Below are 18,278 nucleotides of genomic sequence, written 5' to 3' on the forward strand. Positions count from 1 at the left end.
ATCAGCCACTGGATAGAGAGAAAACAGGTGGCGCACACACCTAGTGCATTATCCAAGGCTTATTGTAGGAATAAAATAATAAAAACATACTCACAGACGAAGCATGTATCTAAAAAGCATAGAAAAATGACAATGGCCACAACGGTGGGCAAGGTGTCCTCACTGTCAGTGCGGTCAAATGGCTGATGCGTTTCGGGGACGAATCCCTTTCCTCAGAGCTGATGACCAACTTGTATGGAGGTCAAGTAGTAAATAACCAGGGCTAGATGCCTTGGGAGCAAAGCTCCACCTCCTCTACTTGTTATAAGATGAGGGGTTGGAGGGGGTTATTTAAAGTGCAATCTTTTGTAGTTTTTATAAACACATATACATACATATATACACATGCATATACACATATACAAAGATATATACATGCACTAAGAAAGAAAGCAAATAAAAAATTATTATTAAAAATACATGAATATAACACCTGCAAATGTAGATAAATAAAAAACAATTTTTTAAAATAAAATATATAAAAAAATATATAAAAATAATCATAGTAGTAACACTGGCAATGATGATAAAAATAATAATAATAATATTAGTAAACATCATAAAAATAAAAGTAATAAGACTAGTGGATAGTGGATGATTATCAGTTCAAAGTAATGAGTGTGGCTGTAGACCATATATATCTATTCAAACGTGAAGCGCTGAGCTAACTATGTGCTGTGTAGTGATATTGGACTGTTGTTGGAGAAAAGAAAAAAAAAAAAAAGTGGGAACATTAGAAAACATGAAATAAAGAGTGTGTGTATGGGTAAATGAATGACCTTTAGGAGGCAATGGTTAAGTGAATGGATGAGATATATGAATATGGTATAGATACCTCTGATGCTGATGTATGATGTATGGAAAGAAAGAACCTCGCTGTTGATGCCTGAGTGGGATGGTGTGGGAGTGTGCTTTTATGCCTGTGGGGAAATGGCTGCTGGAATGCAAACCACAAGACAGGAAGTAAACTCCGGATGACTCATGTCTGGTATCCCTGGAATGGAACATGAACAGGTGCAGTGACTGCAAGGCTCCTCCCAGGGGGGGAAGAAGGGAACTGAGTCAGCATAGCCATGTGGAGGATGGCTGGAGGGGGTAAATGTGGTGTTGTGGTGATAATGGCACGGATGGCCTCGGGAACACAGGGACTGAACTGAAGAGTGATAGGAGGCAGATAATGAGTGTGACAGAAAGGAAGGGGGGGGGGGAGGGGAGACAGAAACCTGTTGTGTGATGTGTACTGGAAATGCAGCTGATACTAGTGACAGAGCTGGGGAGAGGGTGGGGGGGAGGAGGGGAAAGAGGAGGCAGATGTGATGAATGTTCTATAATGGAAATGAACCTATGAAAGTGGCAGACTTCGGGGGCAAGGAAAAGAGGGGGGGAAAGGGAACCAAGAGGGCAGATATGTTTGTAATGAATATTGAAAATGTAATGATCAACATGTCAGAACTGAGGGGGGGAGGAGGGAAGGGGGATACAAACATGTGGTGAGTATTGTATGGAGTGTGGCAAAAATAGGGGGGGGGGGGAAGAATGAGAGAACATGAAACTAATGAATAATAAGTCTGAGAAGAGGGAAGAAGAGACAAAAAAAAAAAAACCAAAAAAAAAAAACCACACACCCTCTGATGCGGGTGTATATTAAAAATATGTGATACATTGGTGTAATTGTATTGGTTTAATTGATCACAGGAAATCTGTGTATATATATATATATATATATATATATATATATATAAATAAGTCATCCAAGTTCACACCGCACATGATGAAACTGAACATAATCAAACTATGGTGGTGGAAAAATTATGATAATGAAGACTACTGTTTATGCACCTGTTTGAAAGTCTCCTTGGAAAACAATGTAGCTGCATTCAGATTGGTAAATTAAAAACACTTGTAAATGCATTTTTCTCTTTTGTTCATTGACAGACATACTGTAGCCTCTTTTTATTCTTGACCATGGTTTATAGCTCAATTTACATGGTTAAGACACTAGGCAGAAAAGAAACTCATACCACCTATGGGCAGTGTGGACTGAGTGATGGGCTAGGTTATCTAGATTCTGTGGTCACCCCAGTCTAGCCAACAAGTGCATGCAGACCTTTTAGCTACGCACTGGGTCAACGCTACAGCCCCTTTTGAGACCAGGACAGGCCAGTGAGTTAAATGTCACTGAAGCGCATATGATCGGGCTTCTAATGTTCGTGTAACAACACTACCCTGGCCAACAGCACCACAGTTCAGGGGAGAGAAGGATCGGTCAGTGCAGTGTCTCCCACACACCATGAGACTGTCCTTGCAGGGTTCTCCCCTTCCCATTCAAGCTTCCATTGCTACATGGTTGCTCCCCCCCTTCTCCCCTCTATTCCCCCCCCCCTCAAAACTGTTACCTTTTCTGGGTAGCTCACTATGCTGTGGCTGGGGATCTCTCCCCTCACCACCTGGACCATGCAGGGTTAACTGGCTGCTGTGGGGGAGAGCATTGTGCCCTTAAAATCAGTACTTGCAGAGTTAACTGGTTGCAGGGTAGGGAGTGTGCGGTTTTCTCTACAGCATGCCTGGTTTCTGTGGCTGTTTGAGGGTGGCACGGTGCCTAACTTTTAGTGTGCCTGCAGCTGCTTGGTGATGTTGGGTGCCTTTTGATCCTGGTTGCAGCAGCCATTTTCCCTCGGCCCAGCTGACACTTTCTTGGGGGTTTAGGTGGACATTTTTGCATGTTCTAGCTGTGTCCATTTTTGTGTTGCCCTTGGGGCCAAACTAACACCTCATGGGGCCCCTGGGCAATAGGGGATCATGGGGACCCTGTGTCCTTGCCCATACTCAAACCACACTCAAAAAAGCCTATGAAATGTTCCAGGGGCATCTCATGGGGCCCCCTACTGACCCTGGGCCCTGAGGCAGTGCCCGAGTTCCCTAATGGTCAGTCCGCCCCTGGTTGCCCTTATATGCACTTGATCTCTGTAGACTGCGTGACAGTAGGCAGGTGAAATCACCTGGTTGCATCCTGGATGGACGATACATTTGTCCAAGGTTTAGACTCTATGGGGATTTGTTCCACTAGGGGGAAGTGCTGAGTCGTTCAGCACTGAGGTAATGAGCCCAGCTGAAGGTAGTGGGCTCATTAAGGCTGTTATAAAACTTCCCAGCCTGCTTAGGGAGTTGCTCCATCCTGGAACCAGATCTATGCCTGAACTGACTGGGGAGCAACAGACTGAGTGCAGTGAGACAAAAGCCTGTGTGGCTAGCCTCCAACTAACAGGGACTAGGTATAGCATCAGGCTGTACCTAGTGGATATCTAGGGAAGCTATTTGTACAGTAAGTAGCCAAGTTGGCCAGGATATGAAGTTTCTTTTTGGTTTGACGTTTTCCTGTAAATATTGTAAATAAACTCCAATTAACAGGGGTATTTCAAAAGGAACTGCTTACGGACCAGGGAACCCCCTTTATGTCCCAGGTGATGAAAGAGCTGTGCAAACTGTTCAAGGTAAAACAATTGCGCACCTCTGTGTATCATCCCCAGACGGGTTGGTTGAAAGGTTCAACAAAACCCTGAAACAAATGTTAAGGAAGGTGGTAGATAAGGATGGAAAGGGTTGGGATTATTTAATACCCTATTTGATGTTTGCCATCTGGGAGGTACCCCAGTCCTCTACCGGGTTTTCACCTTTTGAATTGCTCTATGGGAGACACCCAAGAGGGCTGTTCAATATTGTCAAAGAAACTTGGGAAAATGAGTTCTCTCCACCAATGTGTGATTGAGCATGTCGCCCAAATGCAAGATAGAATACCCAGGTAATGCCGATCGTAAAGGAACATTTGGCCTAAGCGCAGTTAGCGCAGCAGAGGGTGTACAATTGGGAGGCCCAGACCAGGTCGTTTGCCGAAGGAGATAGAGTGCTAGTGCTAATCCTTACGGTTGAAAGCAAATTCCTGGCCAAATGGCATGGCCCATACGAGGTAATCGAGAGAGTGAGCGAGGTAAATTACAGGGTCAGACAACCAGGAAGGCGAAAACCTGAACAGATATACCACATTAATCTGTTGAAGGCCTAGTTGCCGAGGCTTTGTCACCAGCGCCATCTGACTGCTTGGTTCCGGAGGTTGAAATAGCAGTCACGCTATCTACCACTCAACAACAGGAAGTTAAAGAGTTTGTGCTCCGCAACACTGACGTTTTTTCTGAGCTGCCGGGACAAACCTCGGGGGTGGAGCATGACATTATCACCCCACCGGGTGAAAGGGTAAAACTAAAACCCTATAGAATCCCAGAGGCCCATCAGGAGGCAATATGTGGGGAAGTGCATAGAATGCTGGATTTTGGGGTGATAGAGGAGTCCCAGAGTGACTGGTCCAGCCCCATAGTGTTGGTGCCCAAACCGGATGGGAGCTGGCGATTTTGTAACGACTTCCAACAGTTAAATAGAGTTACAAAGTTTGACACCTACCCTATGCTGAGGATAGATGAATTAATCGACCGACTGGGAACAGCCCGGTACATGACGACGCTCGATTTGAACAAAGGATATTGGCAGATTCCCTTAGCTAAGTCAGCAAAGGAGAAGACTGCATTTGTAACCCCAGAAGGGTCATTCCAGTATAGAAGAATGTCGTTCGGGTTACAGAATGCACTGGCCACCTTTCAGCGCAAAATGGATCAAATTCTTCGCCCCCATCAGAAGTATGCTGCAGTTTACCTGGACAATGTGATTGTCCATAGCGCAGATTGGGCCTCACATTTACCAAACGTTCAGGCTGTACTAGACGCAATACGGAAAGCTGGATTTACGGCCAACCCAAAGAAGTGTACTATTGGACAGGAAGAGGCCAGGTACCTTGGGTACACTATTGGGAGAGGGGTAATAAAACCTCAGATCAACAGAGTTGAAGCGATACAGAGTTGACCATGCCCAAATAACAAGAAGCAGGTACGGGCTTTTCTAGGAATTGCTGGCTACGATCGGCGATTTATCCCCCATTTTGCTTCTCTGGCAGTGCCCCTAACCAACCTGACAAAAGGGAAGGAGTCAGTCATGGTTAAGTGGTCCCCAGAGGCTGAAGCAGCCTTCCAGTCTTTAAAAAGGGCCTTATGTAGCCAGCCAGTGCTATACTCACCAGACTTCTCAAAAGACTTTGTGGTCCAGACGGATGCATCCGATGTTGGCTTAGGAGCAGTGTTGTCCCAGGTTTGTAAGGCGGAGGAGCACCCAGTAATCTACCTCAGCAGAAAGCTAAAAATCTCACAAGGAAAATTACGCCACAATTAAGGAGTGTTTAGCAGTAAAGTGGGCTCTAGATTCCCCGCGGTACTATCTGCTAGGCAGACATTTTGACCTGGTCATGGATCACGCTCCCTTGAAATGGATGGCTCAAAATAAAGAGACCAATAGAAGGGTAAATAGGTGGTTTCTGGCCCTACAAGGATTTAACTTCATGGTAAAGCATCACCCTGGAGTTCAGATGGGAAATGTGGATGCTTTATCCTGGGTTCATGCCTGCTTGGCTACTGGTGTTACAACCCCAAGGTTGAAACAAGAGGGGGGGTATGTGACAGTAGGCAGGTAAAATCACCTGGTTACCTCCTAGATGGATGATACATTTGTCCAAGGTTTAGACTCTATGGGGATTTGTTCCACTAGGCAGTTATAAAACGTCCCAGCCTGCTTAGGTGTCAAGGTCCTACCTTTCTTCGGACCTTGTGCATCTCCATGGGCTGGCATCCATCTTGGATCTCTGCAAAGCGTGGTGGGAGCCTTTGTGCCTTCGGGCTTCTGCGGCTCCTCCTCAGAAGGGTGTGGTTGAGCACATTTGAACCTGCTGTCTGCGGGTGTGCTCTGCACTTGTGTCCTGTATGTTGCCCTGTTGCAAGCTCTTGTGTTGTTCCCATTGCTCTCCTGGTAACCGACTCGGCTTGGACAAGACTACTCTCTGCATTAACCTTTTACCTCACCTCCCGTTGCTGAACCCGGCCCGTGACCTGAGTATTCTTTGCCTACCGTCTAGTACCGTCTGCTCCACTGTTATTGACCCGGCCTGTCTGACTACTCTACTCGTGTTCCCATCTAGCTCCCACCAGCTGTACGCCATTGGCGGCAGTCATTATCGCAGCTGGGGTCACTCGGGGGCCGCGACCTGGTCTCAGGCTGCGTCAAGTCCATCCCCACCATCAGGGGCCCTGGTGAAGGGTAGCCTGGGGCTTAGACTCCGCGCCCTGAGGGATTCTGGTCTGTGGGTAGTGGCTGTCATCAGTCGCAGCGTGACCGTACCATAGGCCTGCCTGCCCATTCCAGCGTTCCTGCCCTGACATTACACAAGTGCCATGAATCCTGACGGTGCAGGTACACCTTCGATCCCTATGTTACTCGCCAGACTTGACCAACAGGATCGCTTGTTGGATCAGTTCACTCAGGCGTTGCAGGCTCTGCTTGCACGCACAGCGCACCTTACCCCTGGGGCTATTAGGTCAGTTGTTACTCCGGTGGACTCTCCCACTGTTGCTCCGGTTGTTGCACCTACCTCCGCATCTATTGCCGAACCCGCGGTACTCAGAGGTATGACTGGTTCTGCCCCTCTTCCTCAGCGCTTTGGGGGGGAACCGAGTCAGTGTCTTGGTTTCCTTAACCAAGTGGGGATTTACTTTGAATTAATACCTCACGCTTTCCCTACTGAGAGGGCAAAGGTGGGCTTCCTAATCTCGCTACTCTCTGATAGGGCCTTGGCCTGGGCAATCCCTTATGGGAGAGGAATGACCCGGTGATTCACGTGTTTACCCGTTTCGTTGCCTCCTTCCGTACGGTATTCGACGTGCCCACTCGCTCCGCTTCTGCTGCCAAATTGCTCATGTCTATGCATCAGGGTTCACGAACCGTTGCCGAGTACGCCATCGAATTTCGTACTTTGGCGGCAGAGGTGGGTTGGAACAATGAGGCTCTGGTGGCTGCTTTCTCTCATGGTCTCTCTGATGCGTTGAAGGACGAGATCGCAGCCAAAGAACTGCCTGTGGAGTTAGAGGCACTCATCTCCTTCCTAATCTTGATTGACACCAGGCTCAGAGAGAGGCCTTCCTTTAAGGAGCATCTGCGGAGGCCTCCTAACCGTTTGGCGCCTACGTTTTCTGTCCCACCCGTGCCTCCCTCTCCTCCCACGCCTCCTGGGGATGGTTTGTCTGCTAGTGAGCCCATGCAGCTGGGGTTTGCTCGCCTTTCCGAGGGGGAGCGGGCCTCTCGGCGTCGGGAGGGTCGCTGCCTGTACTGTGGACTCGGGGGGCATTTTCGGCAGTCCTGTCCGGTCCGTCCGGGAAACGCCCGCACCTGAGATCCTGTCAGGGGCAGATCTTGGGTAGAGTTTCCTCGTCCCCGGTTTCCCGTAAAGATAAACAGCTTATCACCATTGTCCTCTCTTGGGCGGGAGGCTCGGTGACGGCCCAGGCGTTGGTAGACTGTGGGGCTGGCGGTTTGTTTATGGACAGTTCGTTTGCTGCCCAGTACTCCATTCCTCTGCAGGCTCGAGAAACTCCATTGGTTCTCGAGGCGATAGATGGCAGGCCCTTGCAGCCATCGCAGGTTACCCACGAGACCCTGCCGGTGGAGGTAGCTATTGGGGCTGTTCACAGGGAATTGGCCTGTTTCCAGGTAATTTCTTCCCCGCACTGCTCCATGGTTTTGGGCTATCCCTGGCTTCAGAGGCACAATCTGACCTTTGATTGGCGATCGGCCGAGATTCTCTCATGGTCATCACGGTGTGGGGCTGGTTGCATCCGTGGTCCGGTTAAGGTGCTGTGCACCTCCTCAGACTCTGTGCTGCCCACTGAATATGGGGAGTACTTGGACGTGTTTGACAAGGTGTGCGCCGGTGCTCTGCCTCCTCATTGTCCATACGATTGTGCCATAACCTTACAAATTGGTGCTACTCCTCCGCGTGGCAGGGTTTATCCTCTTTCGGTGGCAGAGAATCAGGCCATGGAGGAATACGTTGCGGATGCGCTTTCCCGGGGGCACATTCGCAAGTCTACTTCTCCAGCAGGAGCTGGGGTTTTTTTTGTGAAAAAGAAGGGCGGTGAGCTGAGACCCTGCATTGACTTTAGGGGTCTCAATTGGATCACGATTAAAAATGCTTATCCTATTCCGCTGATCACCGAGTTGTTTGACCGCCTCAAGGGAGCAACGGTCTTTACTAAACTCGACCTTAGGGCTGCCTACAACCTCGTACGGATCAAGGAGGGCGACGAGTGGAAGACCGCGTTCAACACCAGAACTGGCCACTATGAATACCTGGTTATGCCCTTTGGGTTGTGTAACGCACCCGCGGTCTTTCAGGAGTTTATTAACGATGTCTTACGTGACTTGTTGCAGCAGTGCGTGGTGGTTTACTTGGACGACATCCTGGTTTATTCTGCGTCTATGGAGACTCATATCCAGGATGTTAAGCGGGTGCTGCAACGGTTACGTGAAAACGAGCTTTTCTGTAAGCTCGAGAAGTGTGAATTTCACTGATCCCAGGTTGCCTTTTTGGGCTACATCATTTCCCTGGTGGGTTTTTCTATGGACCCTGAGAAGGTTTCAGCGGTTCTGCAGTGGCCTCGTCCCAGTGGTCTTCGGTCTATTCAGCGCTTTTTGGGATTTGCCAACTATTATCGGAAGTTTATCAGGAACTTTTCCACACTGTCCAAGCCTCTCTCAGATCTGACCAAGAAGGGCAGTAACCCTCACGAGTGGTCACCCGAGGCCATCTCAGCTTTCAAGGCTCTGAAAGCCGCCTTCACTTCAGCCCCGATTCTGTCTCATCCCAATCCTGGGTTGCCTTTTGTTCTCGAGGTTGATGCATCTGAGACAGGAGTAGGCGCCCTCTTGTCCCAGCGTCGGTCACCTGAGGGACCCCTACTTCCTTGTGGGTTCTACTCCAAGAAGCTTTCCTCTGCAGAGTGCAACTACCAGATTGGAGACAGGGAGTTGTTGGCCATTATTCTGGCTCTCAAGGAATGGAGGCACCTGCTTGAGGGTTCTGTGGTTCCGGTCCTAGTTCTCACTGACCACAAGAACCTCACATATCTCTCGGAGGCTAAGAGGTTGACACCCAGTCAGGCCAGGTGGGCTCTGTTTTTGTCACGTTTTAACTATGTGGTCTCTTACTTGCCTGGTTCCAAGAATGTCAGGGCTGATGCCTTGTCGTGGCAATACTCTGAGCTGTCCAGGGAGGACACTGAGCCGACCTCGGTCATTCCTCCAAACCAGATCCTGGCTGCCATTTGTACCAACCTGACTTCTCCCCTTGGGGAGCAGATTTTGGCGGCTCAAACTAATGCTCCCCCTGAGAGACCGGCTGGAAGATGTTTTGTACCTGAGGGATTGCGTACCCGCTTGCTACGTACCTACCATAATTCCAAGACTGCCGGTCATCCTGGTAGGAACCAATTGTCCTGGGTCGTTTCTCGGTTATTCTGGTGGCCATCTCTCCGTGCTGACATCGCCTCATATGTAGCAGCTTGTTCGGTCTGTGCCCAGAATAAATCTCCTCGGCACCTTCCATTGGGCCTTCTGCAACCCATTCCCAATGGGGAGCGTCCCTGGTCACACCTGGGCATGGATTTTATTGTGGACCTTCCTGTGTCTCAAGGTCATTCTTATGGTGATCGATCGTTTTTCTAAGATGTGCCATTGCGTTCCGTTCAAGAAATTGCCGACTGCACAAGAACTGGCTACGGTTTTCGCCAAGGAGATCTTTCGCTTGCACGGGTTGCCCAAGATGATTGTCTCGGACCGTGGGAGCCAGTTTGTGTCCAGGTTCTGGCGCGCCTTCTGCTCCCAGTTGGGTATCGAGCTTTACTTCTCTTCGGCCTACCACCCTCAGTCCAATGGGGCTGCGGAGCGTTCCAACCAGGCCCTGGAACAATTCCTTCGTTGCTATATATCGGATCATCATGACAACTGGGTCGATCTCCTGCCATGGGCAGAGTTTGCGAGGAACTCGGCTGTCAACTCCTCCTCTGGGATGTCCCCCTTCATGGCCAACTATGGGTTCCAACCCGCTGTATTGCCTGAGTTGTTCTCTCCACAGGACATTCCGGCTGTGGATAACCACCTGGCTGCTCTGCGCTCCTCATGGGGGCAGATTCAGAGGTCCTTGAAGGACTCAGCACAGTGCCAGAAGCTCCAGGCTGATCGTAGACGGTTGCCCGCTCCCTCATACCAGGTCGGAGATCGGGTGTGGTTGTCCACTCGCAACCTCAATCTTCGGGTGCCCGCACCAAAGCTGGCCCCCCGTTTTGTTGGTCCTTTCCGCATTCTTCGCAGGGTGAACCCGGTTGCCTATGCCCTTACTCTTCCTCCTGGGATGCACATCTCCAATGTCTTCCACATATCCCTGTTGAAACCTCTGATCTGTAATCGCTTTACTGCCTCTCCGCCTCGGCCTCGTCCTATCAGGGTTGACGGCCATGAGGAGTATGAGGTGAGCCGCATCTTGGATTCTCGGTTGGTCCGCGGTCGGGTACAGTTTCTGGTCCATTGGCGTGGTTATGGCCCCGAGGAACGTTCCTGGGTTCCTTCCGCGGATGTTCATGCTCCTGCCCTCCTCCGCGCTTTTCACGCCCGATTTCCTCAGAAACCTTTTGTTGAGCCGCGGAGGGGGAGGAGGAGGGGTCCTTGAGGAGGAGGTACTGTCAAGGTCCTACCTTTCTTCGGAGCTTGTGCATCTCCATGGGCTGGCATCCATCTTGGATCTGCAAAGCGTGCTGGGAGCCTTTGTGCCTTTCGGGCTTCTGCGGCTCCTCCTCAGAAGGGTGTGGTTGAGCACATTTGAACCTGCTGTCTGCGGGTGTGCTCTGCACTTGTGTCCTGTATGTTGCCCTGTTGCAAGCTCTTGTGTTGTTCCCATTGCTCTTGGTAACCGACTCGGCTTGGACAAGACTACTCTCTGCGTTAACCCTTTACCTGACCTCCCGTTGCTGAACCCGGCCCGTGACCTGAGTATTCTTTGCCTACCGTCTAGTACTGTCTGCTCCATTGTTATTGACCCGGCCTGTCTGACTACTCTACTCGTGTTCCCATCTAGCTCCCACCAGCTGTACGCCATTGGCGGCAGTCGTTATCGCAGCTGGGGTCACTCGGGGGCCGCGACCTGGTCTCAGGCTGCGTCAAGTCCATCCCCACCATCAGGGGCCCTGGTGAAGGGTAGCCTGGGGCTTAGACTCCGCGCCCTGAGGGATTCTGGTCTGTGGGTAGTGGCTGTCGTCAGTCGCAGCGTGACCGTACCATAGGCCTGCCTGCCCATTCCAGCGTTCCTGCCCTGACATTAGGGAGTTGCTCCATCCTGGAACCAGATCTATGCCTGAACTGACTGGGGAGTAACAGACTGAGTGCAGTGAGACAAAAGCCTGTGTGGCTAGCCTCCAACTAACAGGGACTAGGTATAGCATCAGGCTGTACCTAGTGGATAGCTAGGGAAGCTATTTGTACAGTAAATAGCCAAGTTGGCCAGGATTTGATGTTTCTTTTTGGTTTGACGTTTTCCTGTAAATATTGTAAATAAACTGCACCTTTTTGTTTTTTCCCCTCCACTGTCGTGCTGTGCCTGTGCTTTTGTGTTGTGCACCCATCCAGGGGGGTCACACCCCCCCGCTGCCGAGTGAACCCCGTTACAGCTGGGATCACGGCAGTCCTGTCCCTGTAGCCTAGTGGCAGTGGCCATCTTACACTCCTACTAGTGATCCCCTGCTTGCTATTGGGCAATTGATCCGGGGTTCTGGTGGTTGGTGTGATCTTTACTTGGCACCCTTTGGTTTTGCTCTCTTGTGGTGTGGCGGCTCCCAGTCTATATCCACTTAAAAAATGTGTAAAATTATCCCACGCTACAAGTGTAAAATAGAAATAAAAAGGAAAAATAAAATCAATCCAAAGAAGAACCCAAAAAATAATAAATAAAGCCTCTGACAAAGCTCAGAGGGAAGCGCATGTCTGACAAGCTGGACTCAGTGACACCATCATGCTAGGCGGAGACTGGGCGCCATCTTGCCGGTCTGGATGCCAATACTGTTAATGATTATGCTGTGATCTCACACTGTTATGTGTCCTTATATCCTGTGAGTGGATTTTTGTCTCTTTCGAATAAATGGTTTTTCATTGGTACACTGTGATTCTTTCTCTGCATTTTATGAGTGACACATGTAGATCTGTAGAGTACTGGAGGACCTCTATTTTTTTTTTGTTTTAACATGAACTTTTGTGTTTTTGTCATGGACATTTGCCAGTTACGTATTGAATTAGGTGTGGGACTTTTTGCATGTTATAGAACAATAAAGAATCACTGACTGGTGCTTACACTAGTGTATTCCTGGAGTTTTTTGTTTCGCAGGTGGAGGTGGCGTTGGGACTTGAGGGGAGCAAGAAATGGATCCCGCCCTTCACCCTCTTCAGACAATGAGTTTTGTTCCACTGCCGCAGCCGTGGATCCCCCTGGGGGCCCTGATAACACAAGCCACAATTCCTCCAACAATGAGGAAGGGTTCTCTGCAGCTGTTGCTGGACAAGAGAGGGCACTAGTGGTCGCACATATTACTTATTGCACCTTCCAAGGTGAACATCCTTTCAGAGTCACCCTGGATGACATCATTAAGAATCAAACCAGGGGGAGAGCGCCTTCCTTCCAACAGTCCAGGAAAGGGAAGGAGCCTCGGCGATAGACGTACCAAGCGGCCCTGAGCTGACAAGCCCACAAAGCCTGCAGACAAGTCCTCAGGATGAAGGCTTTCCTCCCAGTCCACCCATCTGCAGGGTGGGGAGGCCACAGGTTTGTGGCCCTGTGGACCCCACTTCTTTCCTAAAAATGGGTCCATGAGCTGATTTGGTCTGGTTACGTTATAGAATTCTCTATACAGAGCAATGCAGGACCTGCTGGCTGAGGGGGTGATTGCTCCAGTCCCAGCTTTAGAAAGGTTTCTGAGGTTTTATTCAAACCTTTTTATGGTACCCAAGAAGGAAGGAAAGGTTAGCCCAATTCTGGATCTCAAGGCCCTGAATTCTACATCAGGGTGTAGGACTTCAAGATCCATTTGGGTCGGTGGTGGCCTTCCTTCATTGGAGGGGCTTACCTGGCTACTAAAGCCATCAAAGATGCATACCTGTACATTCCTGTTTGTGGCGGGAACCAGCGTTTCCTACGTTTTGCAGTAGGAAAAGGTACATTATCAATTTGTGGTGCTGTCCTTTGGTCTCACCTCTGCTCCTTGGATTTTCAGGTGCTGGCTCCAGTTCTGGCTTTGCTGAGACAACAATGGGTTGCCATGATTGGCTCTCTGGACTACCTGTTTCTGAGGGTGGAGACTTATGAGGCCCTGATGAATGATGTGGCGATCATGCTTTGTACTTTACAGGAGTTTGGGTGGATCCTGAACATCCAGAAGTCCTCTCTGACTCTGATTAGGCGTTTGGAATATCTGGGTCTAACTGCTGACTCAGGACAGGCCAAGGTGTTTCTGCTAAACAAGCTTCAGAAGCTTCAGTTAGCAGCTTGTCTGATGATGTCCCACAGAAAGTCCTCCATCCACTCTTTACATGCAGGTTTTGGGCCCGATGGTCTTTACCTTCGAGGCGGTCCCATATGCACAGTTCCACATGAGGGTCTTGCAGAAGGAAATCTTGTCAAGTAGGATAAGTCCCCCATATCATTGGATACCAAGATTTGCCTGGGCCAAAAGACCAGAGTATCTCTGATTTGGTGGCTGCCATCCCCTGCCCTTCCAGAGGGGAAGTAGTTCGTTCCTGTACATTGGAAAGTGATTATGACAGACACCAGCCTATCTAGCTAGGACACAAAGAACAAAAACAAAAGTGCACCAACCTTGCGCATTACTTCAGTGAGTAAAGGGTAAACGTATTAAGTTAAGATGTATACTCATAAAAGTAGCCTTATGAAAAGCATACAAAATCCAACATCAGCAGACACGTGTGGGTCCCATCTAGAGGGGGGACTCTCAGGATGAAGCTGACGCGTTTTGAAGGGTGATCCCTTCTTCCTCAGAGCCCTGAGAATAGAACACGACACTCTTTTTTCTGTTCTTCCCCTGTCCTGGTCAACCTGGTCTCTGCCTTAAGGACTGCTTCTGTCGCTACCACACACTAGTGGAGTATTAGTGTACTATACAGTGCGGTACAGCCTAGGGCACATTTTCCCAATTCAAGGGGCCCAAAAGATGTCAGGAAACTATTGCATTTTGAGAGACCCTAAAATCAGATTCTGTTCTTCAAAGTTACAAAAAAAGTTAGAAAAAAAAACAAAAGCACAAAAGTGTAAAAAAAAATAATAAAGGAAATAAAAAAGTTGTAATTTTATTGAATTATTATTCTATCGTTACTGTGTTTTTATTGTTAATCGTTGTTTGCTTTGCAGGAACACCATCCACCTGCAGCACCGATCTGTTTATTCTGACAGCAACAGAGTTACTCTCAGAATATACACTGCTGAATAAAATTAAAGGAACACTTTGAAAACACATCAGATCTCAGTGCTGTTTTTAGGGTATGACATTTAAGGTCTCAAGCATATCAAGCACTTGGACATAATAATTTATTCTGGTAATTGAAATGAATTAAAGCTCAAGCACACCTGGATGCACTATCAGTGTTTTTTTTTTCTTCATGTAAACGCCCTGCCTTTACACTCATCAAAACGCCTCTGTGTGCAAGGGCACAGATTAAAATGCAGGGGTGTTTAGAGGCAGAAAAACAATTGCCAGATGCAGTATAAAAATGTCCAGTATGCCTAAGGCATCATTTTACTTAATGCAACTTCATCTTTTATATTTTACTGTAGATATACTGTACATACACTGCTCAAAAAAATTAAAGGAACACTTTGAAAACACATCAAATCTCAATGGGAAAAAATATCATGCTGGATATCTATACTGATATAGACTGTGTAATGTGTTAGGAATCTAAGCATGCCCCATTTTTTTATGGAAGTGAAAACTATCAACCTACAGAGGACGGAATTCAAAAACACCCCGAAAATCAAAGTGAAAAAATTATGCAGCAGGCTAGTCCATTTTGCTGAAATTTTATTGCAGCAGCTCAAAATGGTACTCAGTTTGTATGGCCCCACATGCTTGTATGCATGCCTAAAAACATCGGGGTATGCTCCTAATGAAATGGCGGATGGTGTTCTGGGGTATTTTTTTCCCAAATCTGGACCAGGGCATCACTGAGCTCCTGGAAAGTCTGAGGTGCTACATTGTGGCTTTGGATGAACCGAAACATGATATCCCAAAAGGTTTTATATTGAATTTAGGGCTATTCAATGGTATCAATTCTTTCATCCTCCAGGAACTGGCAGCATACTCTCGTCACCTGAGACAGGGCATTGTCGTGCACCAGGAGGCACCCAGGACCCACTGCATCAACATAGGGTCTGTCAATGGGTCCAACGATTTCATCCCGATGCCTAATGGCAGTCAGGGTTCCATTTTGTACCCTATAGAGGTCTGTGCGTCCCTTCATGGATATGCCTCCCCAGACCATCACTGACCCACCACCGAAATGGTCATGCTTAATGATGTTACAGGCATGATGTTCTCCATGGCTTCTCCAGACCCTTTCATGTCTGTCACGTGCTCAGAGTGAACCTGCTGTCATCTGTGAAAAGCACCGGGTGCCAGTGGCAGCCCTGCCAATTCTGGTGTTCAATGGCAAATGCCAGTTGAGCTCTATGGTGCTGGGCAGTGAGAACAGGACCCACTAGAGGACGTCTGGCCCTCAGGCCAACCTCATGAAGTCTGTTTCTGATTGTTCAGAGACATTCACACCAGTGGCCTGCTGGAGGTCATTTTGTAGGGCTCTGGCAGTGCTCATCCTGTTCCTCCTTGCACAAAGGAGCAGATACCGCTCCTGCTGATGGGTTTTACGACCCTGTCCAGCTGTCCTAGAGTAACTCTTTAGTATGTACTGGCCCTTTAAATGCTTTTGAATTGTGGTTTTATAGTAACCACATCAATATATATGTTCTCACTAAGAGTTTAGGTTTGTGGTTATCCTATATTATGTTATACATTATCCTCTTACCGATTATTATATACAGTTGCAAGAAAAAGTATGTGAACCCCTTGGGATTACGTGGCGTTTTGCATGAATTGGGCATAAAATGTGCTCTGAACGTCATCTAAGTCACAACAATAGAAGAACACAGTCTGCTGAACATAATACTACACAAACATTAGATGTTGCCATGGTTTAATTGCACATAACATGTAAACATTCACAGTGCAGGGAGGAAAAAATATGTGAGGCCCTAGCTTAAGGACTTCTCCCAGAGCTAATTGGAGCCAGGAGTGAGCCAGCCTTGACTCCAATCAGTGTGATGATATTGAATGTGGACCTGACAGCTGTCCTGCCCTTAAAAACACACACACCTGTTTTGGGTTTACTGGTTTCAAGAAGCACTATCTGATGTGAACCATGCCTCTCAGAAAAGAGCTCTCAGAAGACCTACGATCAAGAATTGTTGAATTGCATGAAGCTGGAAAGGGTTACAAAAGTATTTCCAAAAGCCTTGATGTTCATGTGTCCACGGTAAGACAGACTGTCTACAAATGGAGAAAGTTTAGCACTGTTGCTACTCTCCCTAGGCGTGGTTGTCCTGTAAAAATGACTGCAAGAGCACAGCGCAGAATGCTACATGAGGTAAAGAAGAATCCCAGAGTGTCAGCTAAAGACCTACAGAAATCTCTGGCACATGCTAACATTTCTGTTGACACATCTACAATAAGGAAAACATTAAACAAGAATGGAGTACATGGGAGGACACCACGGAGGAAGCCATTGCTGTCCAAAAAGAATATTGCAGCACGTTTGAAGTTTGCAAAAGAGTACCTGGATGCACTACTGGCAAAATATACTATGGCCAGATGAAACCAAGATTGAGTTGTTTGGGGAGAACACACAACACTATGTGTGGAGAAAAAAAGGCACAGCACACAAACATCAAAACCTCATCCCCATTGTAAAACATGGCGGAGGGAGCATCGTGGTTTGGGGCTGCTTTGCTGCCTCAGGGCCTGGAAGGATTGTTGTCATTGATGGGAAAATGAATTGCAGAGTTTATCAAGACATTTTGCAGGAAAACGTACGACCATCTGTCCGCCAACTGAAGCTCCGCAGAGGATAGGTGATGCAACAGAACAATGACCCAAAGCATACAAGTAATTCAACAAAACAATGGCTGCAACAGCACAGAATACGCCTTCTGGAGTGGCCCATTTAGAGTCCTGACCTCAACCTGATTGAAATGCTGTGGCATGACCTTAAGAGAGCAATTCACACCAGACATGCCAAGAATATTGCTACACTGAAACAGTTTTGTGAAGGAGTGGTCCAAAATTACTCCAGATCGTTTTGCAGGTCTGATCTGCAACTACAGGAAACGTTTGGTTGAGGTTATTGCTGCCAAATGAGGGTCAACCGGTTATTAAGGCCAAAGGTTCACATACTTTTTCCTCCCTGCACTGTGAATGTTTACATGTTATGTGCAATTAAACCATGGCAACATCTAATGTTTGTGTAGTATTATGTTCAGCAGACTGTGTTCTTCTATTGTTGTGACTTAGATGACGTTCAGAGCACATTTTATGCCCAATTCATGCAAAACTCCACGTAATCCCAAGGGGTTCACATACTTTTTCTTGCAACTGTATATGTCAAGCTGATATTACGATCGTTATTATTCAAGGTACCAAAGATGTTACACAAGGACTGCTCATCTCCGTTTCATATTAGGAAAATGTCATCTATATACCTTTTGTATAATGATAGTTCTGGCCACTCCCTCGCATAAATCTGGTCTTCTTCCCAATAGGCCATGAATAGGTTAGCCAGGCTGCGTGCAAACCTGGCTCCCATGGCCACCCCCTTAATATGTAATTAGTACTCCTTATTAAACCAAAAGTTGTTTTTTTTTCGATTACAAACTCCAGTAAGTTTAAAATAAATTCTTTTTGTATCGATGGTAAAGTGTTGAAGTGTGTGAGAAAGAAGTCTGTAGCTTCCATCCCGTTTTTATGGCTAATATTGGTATATAGGGATGATACGTCTGCTGTAACCAAATAGGAATCTTGTGAAATATTGACATCTTTAATTATATTCAAGACTTGTTTTGTATCTCGAAAAGATAGGAGGGTGTTTGGGTGACCAGTGGCTGGAGGTAATCTATATATTCTCCAATTTTACAACATAGAGACCCTTATCCACTT

The 18,278-nt window shown here is 47.7% G+C and overlaps 1 protein-coding gene across 5 annotated transcripts in view; it reads left to right on the top strand.

Annotated features, from left to right (window-relative positions):
- Nucleotides 1-18,278, top strand: part of SERHL2 (serine hydrolase like 2) — an 801,854-nt gene that overhangs the window by 231,686 nt on the left and 551,890 nt on the right. The gene's annotated exons all lie outside the window — the stretch shown is intronic.

This window comes from Staurois parvus, unplaced genomic scaffold, assembly GCF_062004578.1.
Source record: "Staurois parvus isolate SC_StPar_1 unplaced genomic scaffold, SC_StPar_1.0 ptg000341l, whole genome shotgun sequence".
Lineage (NCBI taxonomy): Eukaryota > Metazoa > Chordata > Amphibia > Anura > Ranidae > Staurois > Staurois parvus.